At 39.9% G+C, this 18,059-nt stretch overlaps 1 long non-coding RNA gene across 1 annotated transcript in view; it reads left to right on the top strand.

Annotated features, from left to right (window-relative positions):
* The window catches only part of LOC116268216 (uncharacterized), a 56,208-nt gene extending 39,924 nt beyond the window's left edge, over nt 1-16,284 (top strand). Inside the window, exon 4 of the long non-coding RNA XR_004175794.2 lies at nt 16,227-16,284. This is a non-coding gene — a long non-coding RNA (uncharacterized LOC116268216). The remainder of the gene's footprint in view (nt 1-16,226) is intronic.
* The last annotated feature ends 1,775 nt before the right edge of the window (nt 16,285-18,059 follow it).

Genomic DNA, 18,059 nt, shown 5'->3' with positions numbered 1-18,059 from the left:
CAATTGAAATACATGGCTGTGTCCCTACCGTCAAGCTCAAAATGTCAATCAAATTCAATTGAAATACATGGCTGACTAAAGACACAACCAATGCATGGCCAACTAGATGCATCCGGTTACTGGTCTGTTTTAGTAGGTTACGTGTGAGACAAAAGTATTGACTATGAAAAGCATGCAATACTATAAAAGTGTGAGGGCATGATGAGGATAGTTAACTAAATGTTAGATTACTTAGGGTGTATTTTTTTTACAATATGAACATCATGTCGCCTCCTGCATTTTGAGATCAAATGGTGCAGCTGCTCTATTTTGACTGATGAAATGTACTACAATCTTAATGGCCAACTAGATGCATCATCATAATGGTCAGTTTTAGGAGGTTGCGTGTGAGACAAAAGTATTGACTATGAAAAGCATGCAATACTATAAAAGTGCGAGGGCATGATGAGGATAGTTAACTAAATGTTAGATTACTTATGGTGTATTTTTTCACAATATGAACATCATGCCGCCTCCTGCATTTTCAGATCAGATGGGGCAGCTGCTCTATTTTGACTGATGAAAAGTACTACAATGTTTTTATGAAAAGGGTCATAACGATCCTTGTCGTCATCTTGATGAATTTCATCTCGAAATATGATATAAGGTGCATGTCATGAATTTAGGTTATGATGTCCTTGACATATGTTTGTTTCCTTGACAATGAAAGATAAGACAAAATATTGGTTGAAATCAGTGGCCGATGTCCAAATTAGTAAATGAGAGGAGATGCAAAAAGGCTATTGAAAACAATAATATTTCCATTTGATTACATCGAACTAGTGTAGAAAAGATACTATGAACCCCGTACAACAAGAGGGGAAAGCAGTTCCGTGAGACCTGGGAACCACATAAGAATCTTGATCAGGCAACGTCCCCACCATCAAATTCAAAATGTCAGTTATGTGCAATTAAAATAAATGGCTGACAGGTTACCATGGTAATGTAGCAGATGTTGCATGTGGGAGCACATTTTTGACAAATAGCGATGAATGAACATAGATTTTGTTTCGGATATTATTGATAATCTCATGCATCTCGCCTCATCGTCTTGGCAAGAGAGTGCGCACTTATATAACTTATGGAGCACTCATGGGATGAGATGTGAATGATGTGTGATCATCTCATTATTTTGATTAAGCAACGTCCCCACCATCGAGTTAGAAATGTCAATCAATTGCAACTGAAATAAATGGTCGGCTGATGACACGACCAATGCATGGCCAACTAGATTCATCGGCAAAATATCCTGTTTTGGGAGGTTATGTGTGAAACAAAAGTATTGAATATGAAAAAAGTAGAGTTGAAAAGATACGATGAACCTCGTAATACATGAGCAGAAGCAGTCCTGTGAGAGTTGAGAACCGCACAAGGATCTTAATGAGGCAACGTTCCTACCATCAAGTTCAAAATGTCAGTTATTGGAATTAGAATAAATGGCCAAGTGTTTGTCGTGGTAAACTATCGAATGTTGCATGTGGGAGCATATTCTTGACGAATAGAGATGAACCGACATAGACTTTGTTTGGGATTATTATTGACAATCTTGTGCATCTTGCCTCATCGTCTTGGCCTGAGAGAGCGACATTTATAACTTATGGAGCACTCAAGGGATGAGACGTGAATGATGTGTGATCGTCGCATTATGGGCGGAAAAGTTACGATGAAGCCCATACAACCAGAGAAGAAGCAGTCCCGTAAGACCTGGGAATTGCTAAACGATCTTGATGAAGCAACATCTCCACCATCAAGTTTAGAATGTCAATCAAATTCAATTGAAGTACATGGCTGACTTAAGACTCAACCAATGCATGGCCAACTAGATGCATCATCATAATGGTCAGTTAAGAGGTTACGTGTGAGACAAAAGTATTGACTATGAAAAGCATGCAATACTATAAAAGAGCGAGGGCATGATGAGGATAGTTAACTAAATATTAGAGTACTTAAGGTGTATTTTTTCACAATACAAACATCATGCCGCCTCCTGCATTTTGAGATCAGATGGGGCAGCTGCTCTATTTTGACTGATGAAAAGTACTACAATCTTTTTATGAAAAGGGTCATGACGGCCTTGTCGTCATCTTAATGAATTTCTTCTCGAAATATGATATAAGGTGCATGTCAAGAATTTAGGATATGATGTCCTTGACATATGTTTGTTTCCTTTACAATGAAAGATAAGACAAAATATTGGTTGAAATCAGTGGCCGATGTTCATGTTGTTTTTGTTCCTTTGCTAGAAACGTTAGAGAATTATAACGGCATAGTTTCTCATAAACACAACTAATGCATGACCAACTAGATGCATCGTTATAATGTTCAGTTTTATGTGGTTATGTGTGAGACAAAATGGATGACAATGAAAAGTAGACAATACTAGAAAAGTGGGAGTAGCTGAGTACATGGTGAGAATGGTTAACTACATATTCGACTAGTTAAGGTCTATTTTTTCCTACAGAAATATCATGCAGCTTCCTACATTTGAGACCAAGTGGGGGAGCTGCTCAATTTTTAGTGGCAAAAAATGCTACTCTCTTTTTATGAAAAAAGTCATGAAGACCTTTATCATCTTCATGATGAATTTTTTCTTGAAATATGATATAAAGTGCATATCAACAATTATGGTGACGATGCCCTTAAGATATGTTTGTTCCTTTTCAACAAAAGATAAGAGAAAACACGGGTTGAAATTGTTGGGCGTTTGTAAAATAAGTAAATGAGTGGAGATGCAAAAAGAGTTTTTGGAAAAAGGATTTCTATGTAGGTAAATTGAAATAGGATAGAATGGCTATGATGGATCCCGTTCAACAACAGCCGAAGCAGTCTCTTGACACCTGAGAACTATTTATGGATCTTGATGAAGCAACATCCCCACCATTAAAAATGGTAATTAAGTGGTATTAAAATAATAGGCTGATTGGTTGTCATACACAAGTAGTGGATGCTGCATGTGGGATCATATTCATAATGAAAAGCGATAAAAAAAAAATTATACTTTATTTGGGACTATTTTTTATGTCTCATCATCTTGGCAAGAAAGTATGACATGTAACTTCAAAGGCATTCAAGAGATAAAAGTTAGATGTGGTGTAATCGTCTCATTATTGGTACAAAAGGATGGGGATGAGAAATAAATGAGGTGTAATCATCCCGTTGAAGTTGACAGATCTCGTGTTGAACCTATAGAATCTAGCTAACAATTTTATCCTTAAGGGGCCGTTTGATGGCCCAGAAATATATTTCTGGAAATATATTTCCGGAAATATAGGAAATGGAAAAATGGAATGGGAAAAAGTTTTCCGATTCCAATTTTGATGTGTGTGTGATGATTTGGAAATATGTTTTCAGAAATATATTTCTATGTTTGATGAAAAAGAAATATATTTCCAGATTTTCAAAAAATTAATTCTTGGTTTGATAATAAGGAAATATTTTTCTAGATTTACAAGAGAGGAACAGTAAAACCACGTACACAAGGAAGGGGTACCAAGTTCAACATGATCTAACAAGAAAAACTATACAAGCACGCTAATTAAGAAATATACATGAAAGTTGTTTCCGCTAAGAAATATACAGAGCACGCTCATTAAGAAATATACAAGAAAAACCAAGTTCAACATGATATAATGGATAAGATCATTCAACATTAATCCAACAACGAATCATTATCATTAACAACTTTATCAACACTAATCTGACCATCGATTCCACTGTTTATAGGCAGCCAAAAAGCAAGCACATAACCCAAAACAGGGCAAAGAAAAGGAAAAGTGGAGAGAAACAAACCTGCTCTGGAGACGTTGGGGGGAATATATCATTCACTAGCGTATGCAAAGAACAATATGACCTTCAATCAACGCAATTATCAATGGCCACTTCACCCTGCTCAAATTCAACATGAGAAGATCATTTAGAATTAAACAAAAATAGAAACATATTAGCAGCTGGCAAATCAGGGATCTAACCTTGGGCTTTATAATAAATATTTTTCCTTTTGGTATACCAATCGATTGCATGAAAACAAAATCACAATTTCAACATTCTAAATTGAGATATTCATTACGAAGTACTGAATTGTTGCCCAAATGCATTTCACGCTCCATTACGTGGATGCAACAACTCAATGATAAGGAACATATAACAAACATGAAAGCCATAAAATTTCCAAAATTCAACAACACGTCAATAGACTATCAAACATACCATACAATTCAACAACAAGGCGCAACGTCAACACAACATACATAGTCCCATCAATGATAAAATGCGCATCAAACCACATACATTGTCCCTTCAGTGATAAAATATTTACATATTCCCATCAGTGTTCACTATTCAGAAGAGCTTCAACGTTCAATAGAAAGCCAAGTGCATGTGTCGAGCATCCATAAAAGCAAATACATATGCAGTGTCTCTGCACCATAAAAAAACAAAAAACACAAACAGAATCAAATTTTCCCCTTCCACGACCTTCGAACATTCGTCACAATTATGTCAGTCCTTCATCTTCCATCAGTCCTGAAAACATAAACAAAGACATCACATTTCCGAAGAGATTATGAAGATAAAAAGCGATGAAATGAAATTGTTATTGTACTGCGACAGAATTGTTTATGTGTGTGATAAGTTAATCCGCACCTACGAATTTGAAAATCTGTAAACATTTGAGATGTTATTGTACTGCGCAGATCATTATTCGATCCTCGACGAACACTTTGTGTCCTACTTTCATCCTCGTTTACAAACGATGTGCTCTCATTTGCATCGTCAAATGCACTTTCATCAACATCAAACTGCTCTGCTTCAAGATTATGGTCTAAAATGAAATTGTGTAGAACACACGTGGCTAAGACAATCGCAACTTGTGTATGGTAAGGGTACGACACTTGTGTTTTTAGTATAGGGAACCGTCCTTTTAATAAACCAAAAGTTCGTTCCACAGTTGTTCTTAACGATGAATGACGATGATTAAATAGTTCCTCTGCACATGTAACACGTCGTGCCCCAGGTGTATTAAATTCAGAGAGATGGTATCGATGACCTCGATGTGGAGTTAGTAAACCACGTATGTTTGGATATCCTCCATCACCAAGGTAGTATTTCCCTACACAATACAGTTATTATGAGTTCGACATTAAATGCAACTGTAACCTAAAAAGTACCAATATAGTAGATTCACAACCTAACCTGTAGGTATGAGAAGAGGATCGACATCGTTGTCTAGTGCACTGTACAATACTCTTGAATCTGTCGCACTACCTTCCCAGCCCGCCAAAACATAGTGGAATCGCATGTCGAAACCAACTACAGCCAGTACATTTTGTGAGAGAGTTCCTTTTCTATTTCGAAACCTCGATTGTTCTGATGTATGTACCCATACTGGTATGTGAGTGCCATCTATAGCTCCTAGACAATCCTATGTACAATGAAAAATGTTAGTGAAACATTATTTGGTACAATGTACTGTGTGAGTTTGTTGAACTACCTTACCTGAAAATATGCATTGAAACGAGGATTGAATCGGATTTTTGATGGAGTGTCATCGTTTGGTCGACTGATGTATTGTTCACCCAATTGACATAGGGCTCGTAAGATGATGTTGACGTACTTACTAATTGTTTGACCTGAGTGTTGAAACGTGTTCTGACACGCACGGTTGCGCTCGTTATGACCAACAGTAAGTAGAAAGATAGCAACTTGCTCTTCTACACTGATTTCCCGACCATCTTCTACTAAATTTTTCTCTTTCAAGATATTACATAATGTAATAAACGAGAGGCGATCCATGCGCATTAAGTCCAAGCAATTCCTTGGATGACCATTGATGATATTATCAACAAATCTCGAACCAGCATTTCTAAAAGGGTGAACGATTCGTCTAGGTTGAGTAAGAAGTCTAGAAATTATGATTGCCACGGCAAACATGAGTCTTCCTATCACAAGATTTCTTTCTTCTTCATCTGACAACATGACTGCAGCACTAGGTAGCAGAAGGAGAAAAACAACTTGTTTCATGTTTGACATGTGAATGTACAAATAAAACATTCTAATATGGAAAGGGGAAAGGAGTTAACCGCCATAAAAACAAACATGTTACGCAATCAAGTATAAAGCAATATCAATAGCATCCATTCAATTGCATATAAATTAAAAGAAGCACATCATTGAATTATAAAGATGTAACAGAACACACACTACTTACTATGGATGATTTACATTAGCCAACAACCAAGGCACACGTTGGGTCGGCAGAAGTTTGAGGAAGACGACTGGCTTGTTTGGCTTCTCCATTAGCATCGTGGCTTTTAAGTGCATGCCAGCATCTATCTCTCCCAACTCGAGCATTTCTTGCAATAGCTCTAAACATTTGTTCAAGCAGCTATATGAGGATGTGTCTATCATTGTACGAAAAGTATCAGCTATTTCCTGCAATATTGTTTCATATCCCTCGTGATTCGCACTTACTCTTGCTCTTTTATTTGATGAGTTTGTTGTCCTACTTTCAAATCCAGTTTGTTGTGAATCTTGTTCAACCTGCGTCGGTGATGGCACAGGAGAATCCTCGTTCAACATTTGTGTAAAGGATACATTTTCATGAACATTGTAACCCAAATCAGGGTTATGTGTTGTAGGGGTCTCGGATGGTTGATCAGTTTGTAAGTCATTAGATCTATTCAATGAAGAACAAGTAAAACTACAAATACCATTTGCAATGGACTGGCCAAACACTTCGTCTAGTTGTTGATAATGTTTCCATTTTTGCCCCCCTTTAAACTTGCGCCGATCAGGGAATTTCTGCAAACACAATTACAGTCACATATGTTGTATAATGTAATAGACATGATGGTTAATTTCCACTAAATGGTCCCTGCCTTACCTGAATGTACTCCGCCCAAACTTCATTTTCAACATCTACGCACTGGTTTATCGGGTCCCAACCAAACCCACTTGTTGCCAAAATTTGTCTGCACACATTGTAGTCTGCTTTCGTACTCTTCAATTTGTTTTTAATTTTTTCGACTTTGAATTGTGGGCCAAACATTTCTATCATTTGTCGTTCAATGACCTTAAACGCTTTTGGCTTTAAATTAGCACCTGACTTCATGCCAGGGAGTCTTGATTGCTCAACTAGAAGTTCTATAAGATGATCTAGTTGAGCGTCACTCCAGACAAGACTATCATTTCTTGAGCTTGAACCTTCCATAGGTACTACAGTTTAGGAAAAAACATCAAGTAAATGTAAACCCCAAGATAGGAACAAAAAACAATAGCTAGCAGCAGAAATAGTAGAGCAACTCAAAGAGCTGATCAGCTTCTTGTGAAGCAATAATTATTTAAGTTGAAGCACCAAAACAAATGAAGAACAAGCATAAGAAAATAAGGACACGAAGACAAATGAAGAACCTGCATAAGAAAATGTATACCATAGCAAATACGAAGTCAACTTAATGAAACAATTGTTCATTCCCTTCCATCTTAAAACAAGAGCAATGAAATGAATGAATATTTCCATGTTAGAGAGAAACACAACATGCGCCTCAAATACCAGTCCCACAATAGAAATTGGAAGCTAAACTCACGAATTAGAACGTTTGGTATGACCAGTCAGAAAAATGCGAAAAAGAAATTAGACGAGATGACCACCATAGCAGGAGATGAATTAAATTGTTGTTTAATCAATTGAGAATCAGATCCAAAGATAGTTTTATAATCAAGAAGCTCAACTCCCCTCAAATAAAGTATATAGATAATTATGAATACAAAAGATAATAGATAATTATGAATACAAAAGATAGAACAAAGGCAGTTTCAAAAGTGCAGTTTAAGAGAAGTGTGTTTGAGGCCAAAGGAGGGGGTTAAAATCCCTAGATCTCATTGCAAAAGCTTGACGATGAAAAGGAGTGAATATGAAATGTTTTTGAGGAAGTTCATATGAAACTAAGTTTTAGACTTTCAATGTGACAACTGGGGAGGTTCAAGTCTCTTTTACTTTTTCTGTTCAAAAAAAAAAAAAAATTGATGAGAAGACATAGTAAGCAAAAGGAGAAAATGCTTGGTTCATAAAGGAACAATGCTTTTATTGGGTTGTTACAATGTTTCATATATCTGCAGCAATCTTAGAGAAGATACATGAAACAGTACGCCTGCTGTTTGATAGATCATAGAACCCTACAGCATAAGCTGCATTTGAAAAAGTTATTTCACTCACACACGCATATTTAACTTGTATATTTCCCTACCATTACTTCTGAGAACTTATTACTACTAGTCCCATGAAGTTATGAATTCCCAAGTTATAATTTACAAAGGTAGACTTAGTTGGAATGCTGAAAGACGGGGAAGCAAGGCAAAGTAAAACATGCGTGCAGACATCAGAGCTTTTCAAACAAGAAAGAACCCACAAAACACCAACCAGTTGGAATGCTGAAAAACTATCATGATCGAAGACCTTGATAGTTCACGCAATCATGCCCAAAAAGTCATGGAAATAATGAATGCTTCTTCCACGGTAGAATGAACACTCCAATGAGCAATGACAGTAAAAATAAGACTGCAGGCTCAGAAGTTTCAGACACACAAAATAATCAATAAACAGCACGCGACTGAAAACAAATGAAACACAAGAAGCACCTCTGCATTGTCCACTAAAGCAGCATCCAGAAACCAAAACAAAGAGCACCGAAAGAAGACCACCCAATTGAGCACATCAACCATTGACAGAACACCAAAAGCAAGCCCCAAAACTACCACAACCCAGATGCTCAGAAAGGCCTAGCCGTTAAAAAAAATTAATAATTGTTGACAGATTGTGTGGTTCGGGTCCGGATCCATACCCGACCCGCCTTGTAGCCCGTTTTTGGGCTCTACTTAAGTCATGTAACCCTAATCCTTATGTGTTAATGATAATCTTAAGAGAGAGAGAGTCTGGCTGCTAGTGGGCACCAACTACTCCTCATTCGTGGTTTTTTCTCCCTCGTGTTGAGGGTTTTCCACGTTACATCGTGATCATTGCTTCTCTTCCTCTTCTTCTTGTTCGTATCTCTACATGGTATCAGAGCCGTGAAGTTCCGGCGTTTCTGGTTGTCTTTTGCCCGTGTTAGAGGAGAATCGCCCGGCACTGTTCATCGTCTCGCCCGTGCCCGACGCTCGTGCCCGAGCGTCGTCTGTCGTCCCGCCGCCGTCTCCGCCCAGCGCCGCCCTGATCAGCACCGCTCAGGATTCCGCCGTCTCCGCCTAGCGACAACCGGCCCAGCGACGCCCTGATTAGCGCCGCTCAGGAATCCGCTACTTCCGCTCAGGAATCCGCTACTTCCGCCCAGCGACGCCCTGCCCAGCGGCGTTCCCGTTCAGCCGCTTCCGCCCAGCGTCGGCCTACCCAAACGACGACCTGTCCAGCGGCGGTCTTTTTCCGCCCAACGCCGTGTCCTTTTCCGGCGCCGTGCCGCTCTGCCTGGTCTGTTTCCGCCCAGCGCCGCGCCGCTTTGCCTGGTTCCGTTTCCTGCTCTCTGTCCGTTTTTTGGTGTTGTATCGTGTGATTGCTTCCTGCTGCCCTTGCTGCCTACTGGTCTGTGATTATGGCAGCCTCTTCCTCGTCCACCGTCAACACCAATCCGACTGAAATAGGGGCTTCTAGAACTGAGAATGTTCCCATGCAGGTCATCACTCTTCGCCTCACCAAGGAAAACTATTTCTCGTGGTCACCTGCTATGACTATGGGGATTGCTGGCCGTGGTCGCATGGCCTATATTGATGGGAGCAACCCCGAACCAGCAAGAACAAGTGATGTGTGGCATACTTGGTTTCTTGAGGATAATCAAGTGAAAACTTGGATTGTCAACTCCGTTTCTGCCGATATTCAGCCCCTTATCCTTCGGAAGAAGACTGCTAGAGACATGTGGGTGGTCCTCGAGCAAATGTATGGCCAAAAGAAAACGGCAATTCGTACTTACCAAGTTATGAAGACAGTCTATGGCATTCGACAAGGGAACTCGACTGTTGCAGAGTACTATGGGGCTTTGAAAGCCAAGTGGGAAGAGCTTGACTATCATTCTGATATTCCTTGGCATTGTCCCCATGATCAGGCGCTCTATGTTGCTCATGAATGGGAAAATAGGTTGTTCCTATTTTTAGCAGGTTTAAATGATGAGTTTGAAGGTGTTCGAAGCCAGATTCTGAATTCAGGGGAGGTGTCCAGTATTGAGGATGTGTATTCCTGTGTTGAAGCGAAAGAACAGAGAAGGCTTGTTACAAAAGAAGGGAAGAGGGAACTTGTACCCTATAACGAGAGATCTGCTCTCGTAAGTCGTGGTCCTGGCGGCCCATCTAGATCTCTTTGCCGGTGCACTCACTGCAAGAAGACAGGTCACACTGTGGATTATTGCTGGGATCTTCATCCAGAAAAGAAAGGAAACAGAGGGAGACCTTTGACTGGGAGAACGCCTGTGTCTGAGGTGCAAGCCTCTAGTGGAGAAAAAGTCTCCATTTCTGCTGACCAGCTTCGTGAACTAAGGGCTTATTTGGGCAGGATCGATGTCAACAAGACTGAGACCTCGGAGGGAACTACAGCTAATCATGCTCTTGCAGTTATTGGCAATCAAGGTAACTCTTCTGTGGGGGAATGGATTGTCGATAGTGGTGCTACTCATCACATGACAGGTAATCCAAAATTGTTTCATGAGTATAAGTTGTCCTCGGGAAGGGAACGTGTTTCTCTTGCAGATGGTTCCTCTACCTGTGTGGCAGGCGAAGGCACTCTGTCCTTGTTGGACAAATTTCATGTGCAGGGCGCTTTACATGTTCCTCAGTTTCCTTTAAATCTTTTATCAGTCAGTAGACTTACTAAAGAATTGAATTGTGAACTTATATTCTCTGCCGATCGTTGTGTTTTGCAGGACTTGGTGACAGGGAAGAGGATTGGGATTGGTTTAGCTTCTGATGGATTATATCGTCTTCCCATACGTGTGGCTACTGCTCTGTTGACAGCGATCCGCAAGACAGATAAGAGAAGAGAAGATTGTCTTCAGTCTTTTATGTACTGGCATGAACGTTTTGGGCATTTACCTTTTGGGATTTTGAAACATTTGTTTCCAGACTTGTGTTCCTCCTTTGATGTGTCTTCCATTTCTTGTGATGTGTGTCAGTTTGCCAAACATGTGAGGGCGTCGTACCCTCTTTCTTCTAGTTGTGCTAATGAAGCTTTTTCCCTGATTCACTCTGATGTATGGGGACCTTCGGGCATTCATACCCGTCAAGGTTTCCAGTATTTTATCACTTTCATTGATGATTTCTCTCGTGCTACATTTATATACTTGTTAAAAGACCGCAGCGAGGTTCCTCGCATCATCGAAACCTTTATTCTTCTTGTGCATACCCAGTATGGTGCGAATGTTAAAACTTTCAGGTCCGATAATGCCTGTGAGTACATGTGTCAGCCTGTTGAGGAGTTTCTTAGACAACGGGGGATTGTTCACGAGACATCCTGTAGTTATACCCCCCCTCAAAATGGGGTAGCTGAAAGGAAAAATCGTCAACTTCTTAATGTCACCAGGGCTCTTTTGTTTCAAAGGAATCTTCCTAAACACTATTGGGGTGATGCCGTTCTTACTAGTGCCTATCTTATTAACCGCATGCCAAGTCGTGTTTTGAATGGTAAGCCTCCCCACTCGTTGCTTCCTGGCAGTCGTCCACCATTTCCTCTTCCTCCTCGTGTTTTTGGTTGTGTATGTTTTATCCATGATCACAGTCCAAATGTCAAGAAACTTGATCCTAGGTCTATCAAAGGTGTCTTTGTTGGATACTCCCCTACGCAAAAAGGATACAAATGTATTGATCCTATTACTGGTCGAGCCTATGTTACGAGAGATGTTACCTTCTTGGAACATGCCTCTTACTTTGGTGCGAATCCTCTTCAGGGGGAGCAGTCTGTGGGCAGGGAAGAGTATTCTCAGAGACAGGAACTTCAGTTTATAGATTTTTTGGACTACAAGAAAGCAGAATCACTTAATAATGTTGATGTGCCTGAGAAGGAGGAAAGGTGTGACAATAGCCTTGAGAAGGAAGGCCCTCAGTTGTTTGGACAGTTCTACTCTAGACGAGGTACTCGGACAGAGATGATGACTTGTGATGCTAGATCTACTTCCAATCCCAATGCCACTCCTTCCCTGGATGAACCAAGTCCTACCGTGGAGACTCATGATGAGGTTGAAAAGAAGAATGACGATCTTCCCATTGCCCTGAGAAAGGGTGTCAGGTCATGTACTCAACACCCCATTGGTAATTTTGTTTCTTATTCCAGACTTGGGAAAGATTACAAGTGTTTTGTTTCTACTATTTCTTTGGCTGTGATTCCCAGGACTGTCGCTGAAGCTCAAAGTGACTCCAAGTGGGCTGATGCAATGAAAGAAGAAATAGATGCCCTAAGAAGAAACTTGACATGGGAAGTGGTGAAGATTCCTGAAGCCGCTCACTTAGTTGGATCCAAATGGGTGTATACCATCAAGTACAAACCAGATGGGAGTGTTGAAAGATATAAAGCTCGACTTGTGGCCAAGGGGTTTAGCCAGAAATATGGAATTGATTACTTGGAAACATTTGCTCCTGTTGCAAAAATGAAGACTGTGAGGGTGGTTATATCCCTTGCTGTGATGAAGGAATGGAAGATGTATCAATTGGATGTTAAAAATGCATTCCTAAATGGTGACCTCGAAGAAGAAGTATATATGCATATGCCTCCAGGATATGAAGAACCAGAAAAATGTTGTAAGCTGAAAAAAGCCTTGTATGGCCTTAAGCAATCGCCCAGAGCATGGTTTGAACGACTGAGAAGAGTAATGCTACGTCATGGATACAAACAAGGAAATGGAGATCACACTCTGTTTGTGACGAAGAAGGAGAGCAGGGTTACTATCCTGCTCGTCTACGTAGATGACATGATTGTTACTGGAGATGATGAGGAGGAGATTATCAAGCTAAAAGGGTTACTGGCTACAGAATTCGACCTCAAAGATCTTGGCAAGCTAAGGTATTTTCTTGGTATGGAGGTTGCTAGGTCTAGTACTGGTCTTGTACTAAACCAAAGGAAATATACTTTAGATCTGCTGGAAGAAACTGGTAAATTGGGATGTAGACCTACACCTACCCCTTTTGACACTGGGCACAAGTTGAGTCTTAGAGATGGAGAGCCTCTCTGTGAAGAAGACAAGGGAAGATATCAACGTTTGGTTGGGAAGCTAATTTATCTTACCCTCACGAGACCTGATATCACATTTGCGGTGAATGTTTTGAGCCAATTCATGCATGCGCCAACCGATGCACATCTGAAGGCTGTGGACAGAGTGTTATGCTACCTGAAGAAAAATCCTGGCAAGGGACTCCTGTATGTGAAACAAGAGACTGTGGAAATCGAGGGCTACTCTGATGCGGATTGGGCAGGTTGTGGTGATACCAGACGATCCACTACAGGGTATTGTGTCTACTTGGGAGGAAACCTTGTTGTATGGAGGAGCAAGAGACAGGATGTTTGCTCTAGATCCAGTGCAGAGGCAGAGTATAGGGCAATTGCTATGGGAGTGTCAGAGTTGATATTGTTGACTGACATTGGAATAGAGATTGAAGGACCTATGAAGATGTACTGTGATAACAAGTCTGCAATCAACTTAGCCAACAATCCTGTTCTTCACGACAGAACAAAACATGTTGAAATTGATCGTCACTTCATTCGGGAAAGAATTGATGCGAAAGAGTTTATCTTACCTTACATGAAGTCTGAAGACCAAACTGCTGATGTTTTGACGAAGGCTCTTCCTTCAGCTTCATTTGAGAGGAATGTATCCAAGTTGGGCATGTTTGATATGTATGCTCAACTTGAGGGGGAGTGTTGACAGATTGTGTGGTTCGGGTCCGGATCCATACCCGACCCGCCTTGTAGCCCGTTTTTGGGCTCTACTTAAGTCATGTAACCCTAATCCTTATGTGTTAATGATAATCTTAAGAGAGAGAGAGTCTGGCTGCTAGTGGGCACCAACTACTCCTCATTCGTGGTTTTTTCTCCCTCGTGTTGAGGGTTTTCCACGTTACATCGTGATCATTGCTTCTCTTCCTCTTCTTCTTGTTCGTATCTCTACAATAATAACAAACGGAAACGGAGAAATCGATGCTAAGATCTCTTCAACAGCAAAAAGCTATTAGTGCACAACCCCCAAATTCCCAAACAAAAAGCGGAGAAAAAACATACACACAGACACATGACAGAATAGATACCTACAGAACCAGCAGGAAGAACCAACCAACAAGCAAACCAACGAAGGAAAAGACGAGCACAGCAAGAGAAAAAGAAAGAGAGAGGAAGGAAGAAGAAGACTGCCTTACCTCGAGTCCTTGGAGCCCTAAAACTGCGAGAGGGAGATCGAAAGGAAAGGTTCAGGCCAAGAGAAGAGGGAAGATGGGGTTTTGAGAAGAGGGAAGATGGGGTTTTGTTTCGTAGAGAGGAGGCACGCGAGGGAGTTTTCTGCGGGTGCGTCGACGAGAAGGAAGAGGGAGCTGCTGCGGCAAGAAGGAAAAGAAGAAGACGCGAAGACGCGCTCGCGTGCCCTAACGGGCAAAAATAAAATTCCAGAAAAAAATTTCCGTCTCTCCAGACGGAAATTTTTTCTGGAAAAAAATTTCCGGAATTCGACTTCAACGGTCGAAAATATATTTCCATGTTTGATACGACGGAAAATTTTCAAATTTTTGAATTATTTTTCTCGATGAACAGTTCTTTTCCGGCGCATCAAACGCCCCCTAAGAGTATGTGTCCCACAATGAATCGCACGTTTGTTTTGCTATAGTTTGGTAAACTAGGGTAACTGTGATTTGTTTGAATACTGTTCATAGTCCAATACATGACAATACTTTTATTATCTCGCCATGTGGCATACTTTTCAATCTTCTCCTTGGGTTTAGATTTTGAAAAAATATTCTCTCCGATGCCCTATCAATGACATCATAAGACTTCTTGACCACCTTTCATTGTTGTTGTTGTTGTCAAGTTTGATAGACGACCCCTAAGAGAAAGGATTAGCAAATGCCTTATACTCAGCCACATGATCAAATGTGGACTGACTCTTCTGACCCTTTTCCTCAGCCATGGCAGTTAAAAAAAATTTTTAGTCGCCAAAACAATATCCTGCAGCTAGGGATGCATGACCAAGAAATTCCAACAATCAACAACCATCAGGTAACTCCAACAATTAACATCCATACAAACTTTAAGCAATAATCAGTTGTGAAGATCCAATCATTGATCAAATAGGATCTGGCCAAATAAAATCAAATCTGGTTCTCTGTCTTTAACGCAGATAAACACCATGATCTAAATATTATATCCAAGTGACACAACTAGCAGTATCATAAATCCAATGATAGGATCACCACAATCAGCAAACAAGAACTCAGATTAGACGTCAACTGCAACAACTAACAGAAATCCTCTAGACCTGACGTCTATTTCATGAAGAAAATTTCAGATCTGAAAAAAACTGAACTAACATCGTCAACAACATGTGAGGGCTGCACTAGACGACTTATGGAACAACCCACCCAATTTGGAGTGTGTTTGAAAGACCTCAGATCTTCCATGGCTTAGAAATCTTTTTGCAGCTATCCATTTGTGATCCATGACCATTGACAACAACAACACGAACTAGAGAAGTCTGCTCACTGCTCCATAACAATCAGCAGCGATCAGATCCCTGATCATCAACCAATGGCTACCTCCTTGTAGCAATCAGGCGTGTACCAAGAAAAAAAAGAAAGTGGTGAAGAGAGTAGTGGAATTGCCTTATGATTTCACTAGGAAAAGCATAGTAGGGGTAGGCATATCTGCTGCAAATTGTGGCAATCTATTGCTTACATCAAGGAAATGTCTTAGTTTCTGCTAGGAGTTGTTTGGGAATAGCACCTTTAACTATAGATAAACTATTTTTACCTTTACTAGTAACCTGTGGGTGCAAGTCTTCAGTTGAGTTCGTGTGGAGAAATCTCAAATATCCTGTCTCCATGGTCATCGATGGTACATTTCTGCAGGTCTCAGTGACAGGTACATATTCAATAGATAGTGGTGATCTTATACTTTTCAACTTTGAATAATTTTTGCAAATGTTTGGGCTTTTTGGTCAGTTGTTTAACATTTTATGTTGTTGCAGGACAATACTCAAGATGGCATTGACTGGATGAGGGTTGGTTTGAAGATAATGAAGATTGTGTATATCTGTTTGAGAAGGTACATGCAAACACGGTCTCTACACATTTTTGAAGAAAAGATAGGTTATAAGCTTGACATTTCTAGGGCAAGGAAATAACAAGTTAATAACTATTTTCTTGCATTCTCACGATGTTGTCTGTGCCAATGTGCCATGTTTAGTATACTATTAAGACAATTGCTATGCCTGCTTGTGCACTAAATGAGGGGAGAGGTGCTTAAAAGGAGTTCTTAGTAAAACATTTTGATTATCTAGGTAACTGCCCTTACCATAGTACAATTTGATGATTGCTTTGAAGTGCATAAAAGAACACAAAGAACATAGTATTTGTGTTAACAGTTAAGCAAAGTAAAACATGTTCACATTTAATAATTATTTTATTTATCAGGTGCCCTTACCATATAATCAACACAATGTGAAGATTAGTTAAAGTGCATAAAACAACAGAAAAATTGCTATATAATCAACACGATGTGAAAATTACTTAAAGTGCTAAACAAGCGCAAAAAGCAAAGCTTGGATGTTAACTGAAACAAAAGATGCTCATATTTAATATGTTGTGATAAAGGTGTCCTTGTCATATGTAAATTAAGTTGTAAATTATAGCTCAAATAAGTGACCCATTTTTTCCTGAATCGGTCTTTTATTTTCAATTTCAAGGAACTAAATAGATGCTGCAATAAAGCCTGCACTTCCCATAGCTTTTTTTTTGTTCCTTTTTTTTTTACCCTTTTTCCTTTTAAATAAATACTTAGTGTTTACCTTCTTGACTTTTTGATATCTTGGTTTTGTCTGTAGTTCCTGACAGACATAATAAGGACGTCATGTGTTCATTCATGTTTTATTTATTTGAATCTTACATGATTTTCCACAGGTTTGAACCCATATGTAATAGGTGGATTCAGTGGACTGTGTTCATTTGTGGGCCTTACTGCAACCCTTTTATCTGTAGGACTGGTCAAGTGCCCTGGCATTGTAAAGGTCTGAGTAAACCACCTTCTACAGGCTACTACAGCCATAGATCTTGGCTTCTGTTTTTATATTTGCTTGCTCTCAATGAATAGACTTATGTGGCAATTATGAAATGTACGTCACTTTGAGCATATCAGGGAGGTGCAGCAGGTCTGCTTTTCCAGGCTGTGCTTCTTATTGTTACAGTTTAGCCGAGAGATAGGGCACCAGGTATTTGGGAATAATAAAAGAAAAGAGATGGCTTAACTAGCCAGGCAGTAGTTTAATAATGGGAGAAGGCGGCTGAATTACTGTTGCTGTACATCGTACTTTTGGCTGGCCTGCAGGTCAAATACTCATGTGGTCCATTTTTTTGGCTTTGATCTTATTGACAGTTACTGGCCTACTCTATCTGACGGTTCTGGGAGGACTAAATGTTGATCAGCCTCGAAATCTGGCAAAAAGTGTTACCACACAAAAAGAACTGAAAGAAAAGTTCTTCCCAGGTTATTCTTGCCCTTGTCTGTAGAACCGTAGATATAACAGAAGCTTTGGCATTTTAATATTCATAGCATTATCCAAAGGCATCATTTATATAAAATGGCTCAGATAAATGCCCTAATTTTCTGCTGCCTGCATTTGCGTAAGTTTCATCACTTAATTGTCATTTTTTCTAGAGATGCAGATGGTCATGGTAATTGGTCTCGCTTTTATTCGTTGCTTCTTGTTCCTTCTACTCTTACCACTTGAGACTTAATTGAGGATTTATGACTATATTACCTATTTGAAACACCATATCTGCGAGCCACTTTATTTTATGATCTT

This window comes from Nymphaea colorata, chromosome 1, assembly GCF_008831285.2.
Source record: "Nymphaea colorata isolate Beijing-Zhang1983 chromosome 1, ASM883128v2, whole genome shotgun sequence".
In the NCBI taxonomy this organism is placed as follows: Eukaryota; Viridiplantae; Streptophyta; class Magnoliopsida; order Nymphaeales; family Nymphaeaceae; genus Nymphaea; species Nymphaea colorata.
Note: the sequence above shows the minus strand (reverse complement) of the source record. Positions and strands in the feature narration are given on the sequence as shown.